Source organism: Pelecanus crispus, chromosome 1 (assembly GCF_030463565.1).
Source record: "Pelecanus crispus isolate bPelCri1 chromosome 1, bPelCri1.pri, whole genome shotgun sequence".
In the NCBI taxonomy this organism is placed as follows: Eukaryota; Metazoa; Chordata; class Aves; order Pelecaniformes; family Pelecanidae; genus Pelecanus; species Pelecanus crispus.
Window position 1 is genome coordinate 217,808,567 of NC_134643.1, and position 16,664 is coordinate 217,825,230.

A 16,664-nucleotide genomic window follows, 5' to 3' on the forward strand; every position below is an offset into this window, starting at 1 on the left:
AATATTTGGTCAAAAAATATGTCACAAATCAAGAGGTTTTCCCCTGTGAGGAGAGGGAGGGAGGATTTTCTTGGAATTAGATTAACAAACGAGAAAGGCAGAGGTATTCCCATTTTAGTCAGTGGTTCAGTGGTCAAAGTATTCAACTGGTGAGCAGCAGATCTGGGCTTCAATCTCCTCTTCTCTTCCCAAGGAGATGTAAACCAAAAATCACTCATCATTTAGGAGAATTCCCTGACTGCAGAGTGAGAAGGTCTGGGTGGTGGTGTACTTAAACTCATTTGCTGATGGTCTTTCATTTTGTTAGGAGCACAGCTCTGTCTGATTCTGGAGGAATAACCACAAGCTAAAGACTTACTACCTTCATATGTTGAATAACGGTTTTGTAGAAGGACTTGGGGATACTGGTGGATGAAAAATTGGACATGAGCCAAAGTGTGCTCACAGTGCAGAAAGCAAATCGTATCCTGGGCTGCATAAAAAGAAACGTGGCCAGCAGTTCAAGGGAGGTGATTCTCCCTCTCTACTCTGCTCTCATGAGACCCCACCTGGAGTACTTGTCCAGCTCTGGGGTCCCCAGTATGAGAAACACATGGACCTGTTGGAGTGGGTCCAGAGGAGGGCCACAAAAATGATCAGAGGAATGGAACACCTCTCTTATGAAGACAGGCTGAGAGAGTTGGGGTTGTTCAGCCTGGAGAAGAGAAGGCTTTAGGGAGACCTTATTGCAGTATTTCAATATATAAAGGGGGCTTATAAGAAAGATGGAGTAAAACTTTCTGCCAGGGCCTGTCGTGACAGGACAAGGGGTAATGGCTTTAAACTCAAAGAAAGTAGGTTTAGATTGGACATAAGGAAATCATATTTTATGATAAGGGTGGTGAGACACTGAAGCAGGTTTCGCAGAGAAGTTATGGATGCCTCATCATTGGAAGCATTCAAGGTCAGGTTGGATATGGGGCTTTGAGCATCCTGATTTAGTGAAATACGTCCCTGCCCATGGCAAGGAGATTGTACTAGATGATCCCTTCCAACTAAAACCATTCCATGATTTTATGATTTTATGATTTGGCGTGTTCTGGGTGTGATTCTTTGCATATCTGAAAATAGAGCGACTAACCAAACCAGATTATACACTCAACAACTCCAGTCACCTCATCTGGAAAAAAAGATGTGTAAGATAGGTAAATGTATCATCTCCTGCAGCTGCTGGTTCCACTCCATTTCCTATAGGTGGAACACAAACAGTGCCCAGGAGGCTGACTGTTAAGATCTCAACTAGGAGGGTTAAGTTCCCAACTACCAGGTGCTATAGGGGACAATCCATCTATCCTTCCATTTTGAATAATCAGTTGCCTGACATTTTGCAAGTTCTTTTATTTCATGTGACTTTATTTCCATTCTCATTCTTTGCTTTTCTAGTCTAATTAGAATTACTTATTTTAGAGAAGGGACTCTCTTACCCTGTCTTTGTAACATGCTTAACATAGTGAGGCCATGACCTTTGCTGGGGTCTCCAAGCAATATCTAGTAGTAGTTGTATTCATAATAATAGCAATTAAAGATACACAGTTGAAGGATATAAATACTTAACACAACATTGCTTTATCAGCAAAGTGATTAGTTAAAAATATTTCCCCCATCCTCTTTCTGCCTCCCTCTTTCTCTCTTCTCTGTTACATATCTGTGCCACCTTTGTCCTTTTGAGAAGTTTCCTTTGGTTATCACCTCATATGAACGCTGCCTGTTACAGTGTACCATGGTCAGACTGTTCTGAAAATTGATTGCTGCCTGTGGTGTGGTTTGATTTTTATAATCTTCATTAATATCTGAAATCAATGCAATGTGCTGAGCGTATATGTGATGAAAAGGACTTTGACTTCCCCAGTCAGCCCTGAGCCTTGTGCCTGATAGGGAGTGCAGATGAAATCTAACCTGGAGCTGAAATCCTGAAGAATGCTGTCACTTCTTTGTACAAAGTACTTAAAAAAAATTCCAGAGACTAAGGCTGGTTTGGTTTTGTTTTGTTCTTTTATTATTTATTATTTTATTTCTTTTCTTCCTCCTCCTGGGATTTACTCTGGGGATTTTTATAAAAGGCATTTTACAGTGAAGTGTTTCATTGTTGATGAACGCTGTCACCAAATTCAGTATCGGGGTTTAAACAGGTCTATGATGTTTGCAAGAGCCTTGTGAGTTAGTGGTTTTGAAAAGGTAAAAATGAAAATGAAGCTCTGAGGAAACTCCGAATACGGACAGAGAAAAAACCCTCTTTAATATGTCAGTCTATTCTCTGTCTTTTCTTTCTGTGTGCTCCTTAGTTATAATTCAAATTAAACTAAGTCCAGGCAGATTTAGATATCAGATTCATTTGTAAAAACACACGGGGAAAGTCTCCTGCCCCATCTTTTAGACCTAATTGTGACCTTTGGGTATACCTCTAAAAGGGATGTAATATTAGGGAACTTTCTAGCCTTTTTAAAAATATTAATCTGTTCTGGAATTAAGATAAAAATTAGCATCAGAGATTGATGGAAATCAAATTTATAATATTCTGACTTTTTAAAATTCCAGCTCTGAAGGAAAAGTAAAATTTTTTAATTCTTCAACAAAGGGCAATTCTCTAAAGAAAAAGATTACAAACCATTAAAATATTTTCCTTCAGCATTACAGGAATGTTTTGCTTTATGGGATCATTTGGAATATTTTGGTTAATTTGTACTTTATTATAAAGTATCTCATTTCAGCTATATAGAAATGTAATGTATACTTTACAGCACAAAGGAATTTACCTGCAATATGTATCGTATTTTACAGTGCACAATAAAATCTATATTCTAATATTTTAGTCTAAAGAAAATGAACCAAAATAAGACAGGCTGACATGTCTGAGACAATAAAATAAACTTTTACCATTAAAAATTATATCAAAGTTAGTATACGTTAAAAAGTATAGCCATTGGGTTTTTTTTTAAAAAAAATGTTTAATTTAAGCATTTTAGAGGCAGTTTAAAAACGATTTAAGTAGTGTCCTTTACTTTTCCCATTTTCTTGCTTCAAGTACTATTACTAGTGGTGACATTATTATTATTATTATTATTATTATTATTATTATTATTATTATCATCATCATCATCATCATCATCATCATCATCATCATCATCATCATCATTGCAGATCCAGGAGTACTTTATGACTACTCCTGCAGTGATCTTATCAAGCTAGACATCACACAAACATTAAACTAAAGCTCAGTCCTTAATTCAAATCTTTTAAGACCCTTGCCATGTATTCTATGATTTATTTCACGTAGGGGATATTACTGTTAAGCTTGCAAATTATCTTTTTCTTTTTCCTGCTAGTAGTTACCACAATTGTTTTCCAAATGATTTGTATATTTAAAATATTTGCATTTCTACCTTATTGTTCTAGGGAACAATATTGTTCATGTCCTGAATTTTCATTCCTATACTTAACATATCAACTCCCATGACAACTTCTGGCATGTTGTGAGTAAACATCCTACTGTCTCATATTCTGTAGGTTACAAGAGACTGCATGTGTGAAGTTGAAAGTTTTATTGATTCAATTGGTCCAGAAAAAGTTCTGGGGAGATTTCTGGATCACAAAATTCAGCATTGCTGATCAGCTATATGGAGAAGCAAAACAAAAATATAATTTTAATAAAAAATGGGCAAGTAACACCAGGAAAGATTAAGAGAACCCATCCCAGGTTACGTTTTGACATGGTATGTAGGCTACCGACAGTGGAAGATACAGATCAGATACTCCTCAGTCAGAGGGAACTGACATTGCATTTCCAACATGCTTTCTAAGGGTCTTAATGAGACAACATTACTGGTAGTCTGGGGAATAAAGGTCCAATAATTAGCTTTTTTCCCCAGAGGAAAAACATTCAGAAAAATGAACTCTCTTGCAAACAGTTTTGGGTGACAGAAATCACATTTTCTTCCTGAAGCCTAAGCTAACAATTAAAAGCTAACAATTAAAAAAACAATAAAACAAAATAGAGAGACATGTTGCTTGCATGTTTACTTAATCATCTCTCATTAAAAACCTATGCCTTATTTTCCTTCTGATTTCTCTGTTGCCTTTGATATTATCCTTCCACCCATTTCAGAATTTTTAGTTTAAGTGTGACAAGGTGAGCCTGGTTTTTTTTCCCAAATTTCTAGCCAAGTCAAGAATATCTTTAGAAACCTTTGCAATGTTTCTGTATTCTGTCTGGCATCCTCAACATTGCCCAGTTCAAAGTCATTTGCAAGTTTTATTAAGATGGTTTACTCCGTCTTCAGATCATTAAGAAAGAAGTTAATTATAATCAATGACAGTGTTTAGCACATCACGAGGCCATCATCTTTGCACTTGAGCACCTCACAAGCAAAGAGTTTCAGTTCCTCTGATCGTTTTGCCATCTGCTTTTTGACCAAAAGGCTTCTACTCCATGTCCTTCCAGGAGAGCCCAGCACTCTAGAATAACTGCATATATTTTTAAATGGCCCCCCTAGGCAAAACCTGTTTGCAGTGTTGTCTGTAAGCGTTTTGCTGATGACTTTTGTTCCAACACCTAAGGAAACAATGGCAGTATGTAAAGCAACAGCAGTGTCCAAAGCACATTTCCTTTACTGTCAATGGCATCCTTGAAATCATGCTGATTAAAGGGCACTTGACGGAGATCCAACTAAAGGAGCACAGTCTGATCTTCCTGAATGCTCTGAACACTCATTTGCCTGCCATGCCAAGTGCCAGTGCTGATCCTGCAAAAGCTAAAACTTGCAATGTAATGTCAACTTACTATAGGTTCAGTTTCCCTTTGTTCCATCCCTCCCCCCAACATTGGCATTCAGGTTACGGAGAACCTTCTTGAAGAAAATACATTTGCTCATGATAAATATGGCGTGGCTTCTAACCATGCTGAAAGGAAATATTATTCCAAAAGGGAATGAAGAGACATCAAGTCTAACACTCCTGTTCTCTTACTAATATAATGGTGTAATATGTAGTAATGGGGTGGCGGAGGAATGTCTTAATAGTCACTTGATGGCCCATGTGAAACAGCCTGGCCATTTCAGTCCATGCCCAGATAGTTTAATTTCCCCACTTGTTTCATTGTCTGAAGGCAGAACAGTCTGGGGTTTTTTCTGTACTGTTTTCTTTCCAGTAGATGAGCGTGCTATAGAAATCTTCTGCTACTCTGATATTGGATCAGTCGATTAGATACTATAGAGGGAAAAATTTAATAAAACTATAAATAAGACATCAGGAATTTGAGTTCAAAATTTCTATAATTTTTCTAGTTTATTTTCCGGTTTATTATGTCATGGATTACATAAACATTCCCCCCCCCCCCAAAAAAAAAAAAAAAAAAGATGGATAAAGATAAAAATGGAGGCTAGGGGCTGATACTGTTATAAGCAGAGTACCAAAAACTTAAATAAAGTCCTAAATTGTCAAAAGATCAAACTATATTCAGCTACAGCTGTTGTCTTCCAGAAAGGTTTCAGGTTAGATGCAGTAAGGAATGTATCTCTCTCAGAAGCATATATTGTAAAGTCTGTACTTTTAGGTTCCTGATCTTTGCCATGGGATACCTAGCTCTGTGTTTCCACCCTTTTTCTTGCCAAGAGGGGGAAAAGACACTATACAAAAGAAGTAAGACCACAATTTATCCATCCTATTAAAATGATGTTTCTGGTCAAAAAATAATTTGGGATGTGTGACTCATTTGACACAGAGACATCTTATACTTACTTGGAGACTTGAATGTGAAGAAGACTTGATAAATAGTGATAATTTCGAATCTAGGCAGCAGGTGCTTAAGGATTTTAGGATTACATTTTGTTCGAGTACCTAAATGCTGTCTGTCATACTATACCTCATGCTAGAATAAGTAAAGAATTATTCAGAAACTACAGAAATTTCTAGACGTTAGATAATGATAAATTCTCAAAATATCTTGTTCATCTACCTTGCTGAGTTGATTGAAACAATGTTGAAGACCTTAATGGTTCTCCTGGAGAAATTTGGCATATGTATAAGGTTCCAACAAACTGAAATGAGGTAACACTACCTATCTGGAAAAAGAAAGTGAGGAAAGACCTCAGCCAACCTAATTTAACTTCTGCAACAAATAAACAATGTTTCATAAGAAATGGGCAATTTCCTTCTGGTGTCATAAAGAAAGGGCAATGTGTATTCTTCAAAAATAAATCATATCAAGCAAACCTAGTATCCAGTTCAGAGCATTTGTGAAGTATGAGTGACTGCATCTTAAAATCATTAATTTTTTTTATTGTCACACAGGAACATTCTTATAAGAATATATGAATCTAGACTTCTCTGTGTTAGGTGCACAACTGACTTTAAAACTTTATTCAAAGTGTATTTCTCACTTGTTAGCTTTCCAACGGGAGAGAGAAGCTGAATGGTCTTAGAGATCTGCCTTGAATCCATTTTTAATTGGTATTTCCAACACTGATTTGAATTATGATAAACAAAATATGGTTATTAAATCTGTAAACAGTACCATGCTGGATGAAGCTGCTCCTAAAACAGAATAATCTGCCACTTAAATACTGGATGAGGAATGATTGACTGAGAAGCAGTTCTGCAGAAAGCAAGACCTAGAAGATTAAAATGGATCACAGCTAAACTTGAGTCGACAGTGTCATTCGGTTGTTAAAAAAAGGTAAATATCATACTGAAAGTATACAAGGAGATAATACATTTTAGAGATATGAAATAGTCTTTCAGTTCTACCCTGCTCAGGTGAGGTACAAGATGGAAAAGTACCAGATCTGCACAAAAACTGCACATCACCCTGGATGGACAACATGAACTAATTGGAGATCAACGACCAGAAAACCAGAAATATGAAAACAAGTGTAGAAAACAGGATCATTATATTAAAACTGGACTTGTTTAGTCCTAAAAAAAATTAAGTGGAGACATGGTGGTTGTCTTCAAAGCAGTTAAGGACTTCCAAAAATGTCAATTTGAGAAGCTATTCTCATATTTGATAGGTTAAGACATTATAGGCTTACAGAGAACATAGAAGAACAGGTTAAGAACTAGGGGAGGGAAACTTATGAAAAGACTAGTTTAGCTTGGGACAGATTGTCCAAGGTAACCATGAAATCTCCACCATTGTAAAGAGCTTCTAAACCAAAAATTATTCTGTAAGTATTTGATAACTAACTATTCTTTTGCCCTCGGGCAGCTTAGTCTGAAATTCAGGAGATCATATTCTTGCCTTCAACCCTGGTCTATTACTATCTTTTCCTTCAGTTTCTGCATCCAAAAGCTGAGGATGGTAGTATCCTACTTGGTAATACCCTCTGAAGTTACAATTGAAAAACCACTTGTAACCCTAACATATTCAAATGCATTTTTCAAATATTCTTCTAAGATGTAATCTTTATTAACCACCAAGAGGAAACAATTATCCAACATGTTTCTAAAATGAGATTATCTCCAAGAAAGTAGTTAGTCATACAGTATAGGACTTTTTATCCTACACAGTATACTTTAAGAATGATTAATATGCCCCAAGAAACTTCGTATTATCCCCTTCAAAATCTTTTGACAAGCACTCCTGGGAAATGCAGTCATAGATCCGTCTTCCAGTTACTACTCTAAATATTCATGGATTCCTGATAGACCTTGCTGCTCTCAGGGTTCAGACTGGGAAAGTCATGAAACCCACTCTTTTCCCAAATTAATGTTCTGAATATGAATGTGTACAATCAGTTAAAGTGAAATTCAGGTGCTCTCTTTGGAGTAGCCTTGCTATCATCTACAATTACTGTGCCAAATATTAGGTGTTATTATTAAAACAGATGTTAGACATACAGAGTGATTACTGCTATAATAAACACGATGTGGTTATTGTTACAACTAAGCAAATGTGAGTTTTTGTGAGGCAAAAATTATCAGGTTTCATTCAGTCTGTTCGACATAAATGTGGCCTTCATTACTGTACTTACCTGAGTTTCTCTCAATCTATAACACATTTATTCTCACAACACCAGTCAGGAAAGATGTTTTTACCTCCATTTCACATATGAGGAGATAGGGCAGAAAGAGAGGCGCTTACCAGAAAACTCATAAGATTAATTGAAGACCTTCAGAGTTTATCTAATCCCTGAATTACACATTTTTTTGCTGGGTGACTTCTGGTAGTGCTCATCTACTGCAGCAACAGAATAGGACTTCAAGTGTATTTCAGAAAAGACCAGTTGCAAACCACAGCAGAGTTAAGTATTAATATTACATGAAGGTATGTTCCAGGGTATGAATATACACAAGCGTGATGTTGTTCACTTGTAGAAGGGGCCTACTGTTTTGAGAAATATAATAATTAATAGCTTAAGCCAAGACTGGGACTGGGTCCAAATACCAGTGAAGAAACCCCAGGCAAGCTGCATTCCCTGGGAATTCACTACACCCACAATGAAGGATACAGGAACATAGACCAAAGTGTTCCCACTGCAAAGCCCTCTCCTTTCTGACACAGCATTTGTCTCCTGAAAGGAACAGCCTCCAGTCCAATACTGTCAGTCTCATGTGTCCTCATTTCTATCTGAAAACCAAATTAAAAAAAAAAAGTGTAACCTTAAATGAAAATGAAAAAAAAGTTAGACTATCCCTGCAGTCCACTAGGAACTGTGCTTTCATTAATGATTTCATTTTGAAATGAAATCATGAAATGATACAGGCAATATCTAAGGGAAATGTCTTAGAGTCAAGTACATAGAAAGAGCTATTTCACAAACAGGAAGTACAGAAAATTTTTAATCTCTCCAGTCTGAAAATAAGGAGAGCAGGCAGAGATGGCAGCTTGTTTCTGCAAAAGCTGTCAAGCTTAAAATCCTTTAGCAGACTTTAGCATCACGGAGGACTTCAAACATCACTCAGTGGACAAGACCACAGAGCTGCAGATGTGCCAGTTAGCAGGATAGATCAAAGGAAGTGTACAGAAAAGGCTGTTTCCAGACTGTTCCCTGTTCTCACATAACAGCAATGTTTAAAGGAGTCTTTTTTTAAAGTTATGAAGTGATAAATTAAAAGTAAACAGAATTGAGGTGCATTAAACTGTGAAACTAGGTCATCATTTTTTTAAGAGGAATGAATTTATTATTTCAAAATAGCCAAGAGAAGATGAGAAAGAGAAGAGAAACTTTGCTATCAAACTGATACTTCTGAGGTCTCACAGATGAGGAGATAATGAACAGACATATTTAAATTAATTAAGTGCAGTTATGTTTTGTGTATATTGTATATTACCTCACTAAAATAATTTAAACATTATTTATTTAAACAAAGATCTAATGAATGGAGCTGGTCTGAAAACTTTTGAGTGAAAACTTGGGGTCAGAAAATGCCTAGTAGCTGAAACATAAAAACCTCACATAAAAAGCTTAATTAATTTCTTAATTAAACATGTTTAATTTATTTTTAAATGTCAAAATATTTCAGTTAATTATTTTTGAAATAAAAATAAACTAGTTTCCTGATTCGGAATACATATTTTGGTTTTATTTTACATTGTAGAAGGTGATGTGAGGCTTATATGAAAAGATAAAATGGTCAATATCTAAATTAAATATTATAAGATCATTTAAAAAATTATTTCAATCAGACTGAATTGAATTTTAAGAGGATTAAAAGTGGGTTTTTTTGGCTGGCTAATATTTTTGAGATTATGAAAAGATTTCTTGTCCTCAAAGGTACAAAATGAAAATCTCAAAAGTGTTCACGGAAAAGGAAATTAAGTTCATAGCTAGTATGATGTCATGGTAACTAAAGCTTCTTTCTATTGACACATCTTGTACTATCTCTGTCTATCAAGCCACCAGTGATATAGGCAATCCTTTTGGGTCTGAGTTTTATGAACACTTAGCAATTGATAAGTGCTGTTCCAAGAGCTTTCAGTTTGAATAGAAAAGATGAACATCTAAGGAAATAGATATAGGAGGTCTCCACGATCATATAGATAGCTAAGGACAGAGTCCTAACTGCAGTCATCAGTGGTTTATGTCACTTATAAGGCCTTAGCTGTTAGATCATGCACACTGAATCACTGAGTTTGTCTGTGCTTAATGAAAGCAGGTACACCAATTTTAAGGATGGAGTAGGTAGTTTTCTTAAATTAATGACTGAGGGAGTTTTGCCCCATGCTGCTCCTTTGCTGTTTTCTAGTTCTCTGACACCTCTCCAAGCCCAGCCAACATTGCCTGGCTGCTCTGCTTGAGTAGTTGTTTTTTGGGAGAAACCTTCCCTCAACATGATAGCTTGGTTCTGCGTGAGGAGCAACAGATAAACCTTCTTGACAACTACTGCCAAAGAGCATAACCTCACAGGAAAACAACTGTTGTGTGAAAACTGATTGCACATAACAGGCCACATTTTCATCAAGAGGCTCCGTCTTGGCTGCATACTGTGATGTGCCACATCTGCAGCGGCCCTATGAAGAAGCTTCACAACAGCTGTTTCAAATGAGGCATGGCTCTGGAGATACAACGTGGTGTCGTGCTGAGGAAAGCCTAGTGGGACTTATTCTGGATTGGTGCCCCTTCACCAGAGCGGCATTTGGCTACTTGTATTCCAAAAGTTAGAGGATATTTTATAAGAAAAAGAAGTATCCTTACAAATGTGTGTGTACATATGTATTTTTTTTTCCCATGAAATTCAGACTTTCAGCTTGAATATCTTATGAGGAAAGAGCTCAAAGGCCTTGAAGTTGCTATCTAGCACTCAAGATAATTAAACTGGAATAGCCCAGTCTCCGAGTGATTATTAAGGATAAGATCTGGTTGGGGATGTTTAAGCGGAATATATTTTGAGGAACTATTCTCATTTAAGGTATTTTTTAATGAGCTGCTTTCAAAATGACCTTTTTATTTTAGTTTTTGTTGGTTTATACATACATACTTAATATAGAAACTGAAATCCCATTTAAAAATAATTTAAATAAATTATTTTGATCAAATGAAACCAGGTTATTTTTTATTATTTTTTTAGCACACACAACTCCAGAATTTCAGGCACATGTGATCTGATTTCATTTGGTTTGTACCCTTCGGAATGAAATGGCAGTCTCTTGTCCCACTATATTTGCAGGCATAGCTGTACCAGGAAGGCTGTGATTTTCATAATGTTATATCAGTGGCAAGTGGTTGCTGTAGCTGCTCAAGAGATTTAGTAGTATGTCCCTATTCTTAGTAGTGATGAAACTTTAAAAGGCTCATACAGTCATGGCAGTTAAATGTGGACAATATCTAGTAGTTACCAGTAGTAGTAGGTACTATTGGTGTTTTGCAATGATTAATTTGAATTGTAACATTCAAAGAGACTTCTAAGGTTTTCATTTGGGAAACTATTCTACACCCCCATATCCTTGACTTTCAGGAAGATCATCCTGGTAATCAACCAACACGTTGCCTTTCATAAATATCTTCCATTACTCCCACATGTGTTTTCAAAATTATACCTACTTAGATTTTTTTAGCTATTTCTGGCAAAGTTAATCCTATGCCAATGAAAGCTAGTAAAAATTGAAGCTCCGTATTCCCTGTATTGCTTGCAAAACTTCTACTGAGAATTTTAACCTGACTTGGTTTCTTTTCTGTGGCACAGATACAGCATAGAATATTCTGTGTTTTGCTCTTCTTTGTCTATAAAAATGATGGTAGCACTTCTGTTTAAATAAATATGCTTTGTGATAGGTAGGATTATTACCAGCTAGATGCATAACATAATGCATTTCTTCAATTTCACTTGAGCCTCCACCACTTTTACTTTGTGAATTTTTGCTGCATTCTGCCTGAAGCAATTTTACATCCTAAATCTCTCTTAAAGGTTGATTCTTATCTGTGTTCACTGAAACTCTCTTATAAACCAAACAATTACCGGATAACAATTTGCGTGTGCAGCTAATGATAAAAAAGCTCTTGTATTCAAGAAGAAATTGTGACACCCCAAAAATCCATGAGCAGGAGAAAACGTAGTTCATAATAATGAACATCTGCCTGTAGGGACTTTCTATTTCATATCGATAACCTTTAGTGTGATAGAGCAGATGTCAGTGTATTTTGTTTATTATTTTAAGATTAAAAACCTTGTTGTTTTGCTGTGTAATGTAGATAAGATCGTAATGGTTTATGTTTAGATAGTTTAATTTGCTCAATTGCTGGGCAGGAGGAGCAGCAAGAGCAGCTTGTAGTTTGCCTGACCCTTTTCTATCAGATTGAAGTATTATTATGTACTGTACTATATTAAGCTTCATCTGGAAAAAAGCACAATCTGTTCTTTTTAAGCTTCTTAATAGTTTCTGGTACTGATTCATTGGAAGTGAAACTAACAGACTGTTATAGTTAGACTGTAGGTGGGGACGCATATGCTTGAGTTTTGAACAAAATTCCGACTCTGAAGGAGGGATAAGTCTTTTGCATGATGATGTAATCGATTTTTTTTAAACATGCAGAGACATATGGGAGTAGCTTTTGAAATGGTCTTAGGTAGACGTTCAGGTATGCAACATGCAGGATTCAGGCTGGCATTTTAAAAGAACCCAGCTGCCAGCTATTGCCATGGGTATAGGACACATTTACAAAAGCCATCAACAGCTAGCAGCTCTGATTACACCACTGACAGACAAACTTTCAAAAGGAGATGAACATCCGGTAAAAATTGTGATAACTCCTCCAGCAGAACCAGTCACAATATAGAGGTGCTGGTTTCCAAACACTGAAATGGAGATGGCATTTGGTGGGGGAGGAGGACCTGAATTGGCCATGCTTCCAGCTTGTGTTGTTTGCCGAGTCTTTTCTGCTGAACTGGAACTAGCCAAGAAGAAGTAAATCAATTCCTCCCTTCTGTTTAGCTTTTCCTTAGGATCTTTCTTTAAATTTAGAAGTGGAAACAAAATAGCTACATGGATAGACTGCCAGGATGTAGGCAGCTCCCATCACAGAGGACTCACAGAAGACGTTGCTTTGATTCCAACATAGGGCTTCTGAATTAATTTTCACTTGGAAGTGAAACTACAAACTCCTCCTCAGAGTCAGGCTGCATAAGTCCTCACCTTATCCATCCATGTGTGCAAGCCCAAAAGTCCCTGTATCCTTCTCCTTGTGTCATGGACCCGGCTGAAGACTGGAAACTGCCCAGTCAGTGGAAACTTGCTCTTGCTGTGGCAGTTTTAGAGTACTTCTGAGAGACCGAAAGAGGTAATGTCTCAAACATTGTGGTCAGGCAAGTTAAGGGCTCCGTAGCGATAAATTGGGGTCTGCATAGCACCACAGGTGAGAAGCCGATTGGCGGAGTCAGGAGGCTGTCAGAGAATACGCAGTTCCGCCCTCTGATGGCCAAATGTCATGCGGAGTTCATTCAAGGAAGGGGCTCACGACCACCTGAAAGACCCCTTGTGACCACCCTCCCCTACAGTGGCGCCTGTGCAGAAGATGAAGAACATTCTGGAACAAGCCTCAAGGGGGGCAAGGCTAGATGCGGGGACTGGCCTATAAAAGACACAACTTCGAGGAGCCACAGGGTGCACCCCCACCACTGGAGGACCCCGCACTGCTCCTGCTCCTGTTCCTGCTCCTGCTCCTGCTCCGGACCGGCCTCCCCTAGCCAGCGCCAGCACAGCCAGAGGCCCTGCACTCCAGGAGCAGCGCGCCCAGCACTGGAGGACTGCCACGTTTATCATCAACATAGTGGGATCCAAGGGTGGTGATCTCTCTCTCTCTCTCCTCTTTCTTCCTTTTCCTTTCCTCTTATAAGTATTTGAATTAGAACCCATGTTGCCTACCGTTATGCTTTCCAAGTTCAGGTTGGTGTTTACCATGAATAAAGTATTTAATTGATTGTTTGATGTTGTTTCTCCTTAATTTAGCCCAAGGCAATCACAGAACCTCCATGATCCTCTCTCTCTGAGCAGCCCAGTTTGAGTTGTGACAGTGCTGCTATGGAAATGCCACAGTTCAAGAACCAAATGTCCATGAGGAGCCCAGTTCGATACAGAAAGCATGAAGATGCACTTCCACTGTGAACCTCACATATCATCTTCAAGGAAATGATGTAGTGTAACTTACCCACTTTCCTACTCCCGTTCCCTCAGTGCTACATGTATACCTTCATGCAAGTACAGGTTTTCCACAGAAAGAAAGATAGCTCAGAGGAAATTCATCCTAATATGCGGTGCAAAGGAGTTTAGCAGAAAAGAATTTATTTTTCCATCAAGGAGCGTTCATTATCCCCACAGTATGGATCCAATTAAATATACATACCTCATCAAACTTCTTGCACAACAGGGGAATTCACTATGAATAATTAATTAAATAGAGTTTAATCAGCAATGATCATGACAAGAGCTCCACTGATATATTTCTATGAGTTTCTTGAAGCAAAGCTGCTTTCTGTTTTCATCAAATCTCCCTTGAGCTCATGCCATACAGCTGTAGTTTTCCCAGTTGGAGAACTCAGTCACTCTCAGATTTTGACTGCCAGGATATTTTTCTTCCAAATGTTAAGAATGTAACACTTTGCTAAGTGGCCTTGGTAGTTTAACGTTTCCTCTCATTTTGGATATCACATTGCTTTCTGTATAGTTTCGCAAAATCTCCCTGTCTTGATACATGATGAGACCATGGCATTTATGCCAGAGCAACTTTTATTTGACTGGAAAAGTTAATGCACTTTGTGTTCATTACAAGACCTACTATTCTCAGCTTTATAGCAAGCCTCAGGGTAACAGTTTGTACATTTATAACACTTTCAAACAAAGAGGGCAATATCTGGAACACTGAAGAGATCTAGTTCTGTAAGTCAATTAGACCTGGTTGTGAATTTTCCATTGACAGTTTTTTGACAGAAAATTAAGTCTTCAGAATTTCAATTTCTTTGAGATATACTATAGAACAGCTTTTCCTCAAACTTCCACCTTCTATCACAAAGTTTGATATGATTTGGTTTTCCTTTTTATTTTCTGTTAGGAAAAATCAAACCGAACATTTCATGTTGATCCAGATTGACCTAACTGAGAACAATTTTAAACAAAATAGTGTATTACCTGTCAAACAGCTTAATTTTATTTTAGATGGCCTCAGGGCCCAGTGGGAGTTATCGGTCATTGACCCCATTTTTCCTTCAGACTGATTTCTGAGGCTATAATACATCTTTCATGAGGCACCACATTTTTGACCTCTAGCTGAACTGTTTCAGCATCTCACAGGAATCACTTGATGCTCATGTATCACAGGAAACACAGTTTGCCCTAAGAGCGTGACACATGGGGAAGCACTGGGCACCTGATTTACAGCTCCCAGGAAGCATTGCAACAACTGAGTTTAAAAATCCTATGACATTTTGTCCAGGCACAATTTGCATAGTAATGGCTTTTCCATCAGGCCTGATCACAGCAGGGAAGAAAATGAAAGTCATATTAGCTAAGGAGATCTGCATTCAGGTTGCTGTTTTGGTTGGGTACCATTTGGAAATTTCAAGGTCTCAGTGATTCATTCACGATGTGAAATGAAGGTAATGGTATTTCCTCTCTTCTGCTCTTTGTCTCTTTTGGCTATTCAGATGGTAAGATATTCAAACTGGAGACAGTGTTTTTCACATTCATGAGCTTAATACAACCTCTAAACTCCAGCACCAGAGCAACAGGGATGATTCCCTGTGTGGGCAAGCTGAATGCTTGGTGGCTCCAATGTCCAAGGTCACAAAACAAGATGACAGCACAAATCCAGTAGTCTGATTCTCTCTGCTTCACATGCATTTTCACTGTCAGTTCTCTTATATACTCATAACTATGCTGGTAAAAGAAGACATTTTCCTTACAGATTCTTCCATTTGCAAACTAACAGAAATAAGTGATGGATCAGCAGTTCCTTGCAACAGCAACTTTAACACTTAGAGTCTTACTAATTTACTGACTGTGTTTCTGTGGAATATTACTGAGGGGTTAAGGCAATGTTTTGGAGAAAGATTTCCTGCCTCAGACGCCTTCTTATTTAAATGAGACATGAAATAATTTTAGACAGCCAGATGGAGGAGCACAGGGAACCAGAGAGACAATCCTGGTCAGGATGATTGTCAGTGGTATCAGCACACCCAGTGTTTAAGCACTGTGACTTTTATGTAGGGTTGGCAATGAAGAATTTTCCATGGTGCGACAGAATAAATAATAATAAATGTATCTATCTGTTAATATTTATTATCCATTTATCCCACAGGGGAAGAATAGATTGAAAGCAAATATGAAGTTTTTCCTGTTGGGTTGGTAGATATTTCATTTAAAAAAAAACAAACACAGAAGTGCAATTAGTCCATCTGTGTTCCTGTAATCTCTGTAATGCTAAACCTCAATTTTGCCACCCATTGTCCTGAGTCGCCAGAAGTTCTTTCTTCATAGGATAAGTTTTACCTTTCAGTGTAATTAAAAAAATGTTGCTTTTCAAATTGCATTATGAACAAAGTCATGTTGTTATGAGTCATTGTTTTGTTTTGCTTATATTAAAATATTTATTCTCAACATATATTTTTAGATTTTCTGAAGTAAACCCCAGAGCTCTTGATCACATTTAGTCAACTTAAGAGAATCAGAAGAGACTGCACAATTTATATATACATTGTTG

General features: G+C 37.4%; 1 protein-coding gene across 3 annotated transcripts in view; it reads left to right on the top strand.

Annotated features, from left to right (window-relative positions):
• GRM5 (glutamate metabotropic receptor 5) overlaps positions 1–16,664 on the top strand; it is a 295,278-nt gene that overhangs the window by 116,281 nt on the left and 162,333 nt on the right. The gene's annotated exons all lie outside the window — the stretch shown is intronic.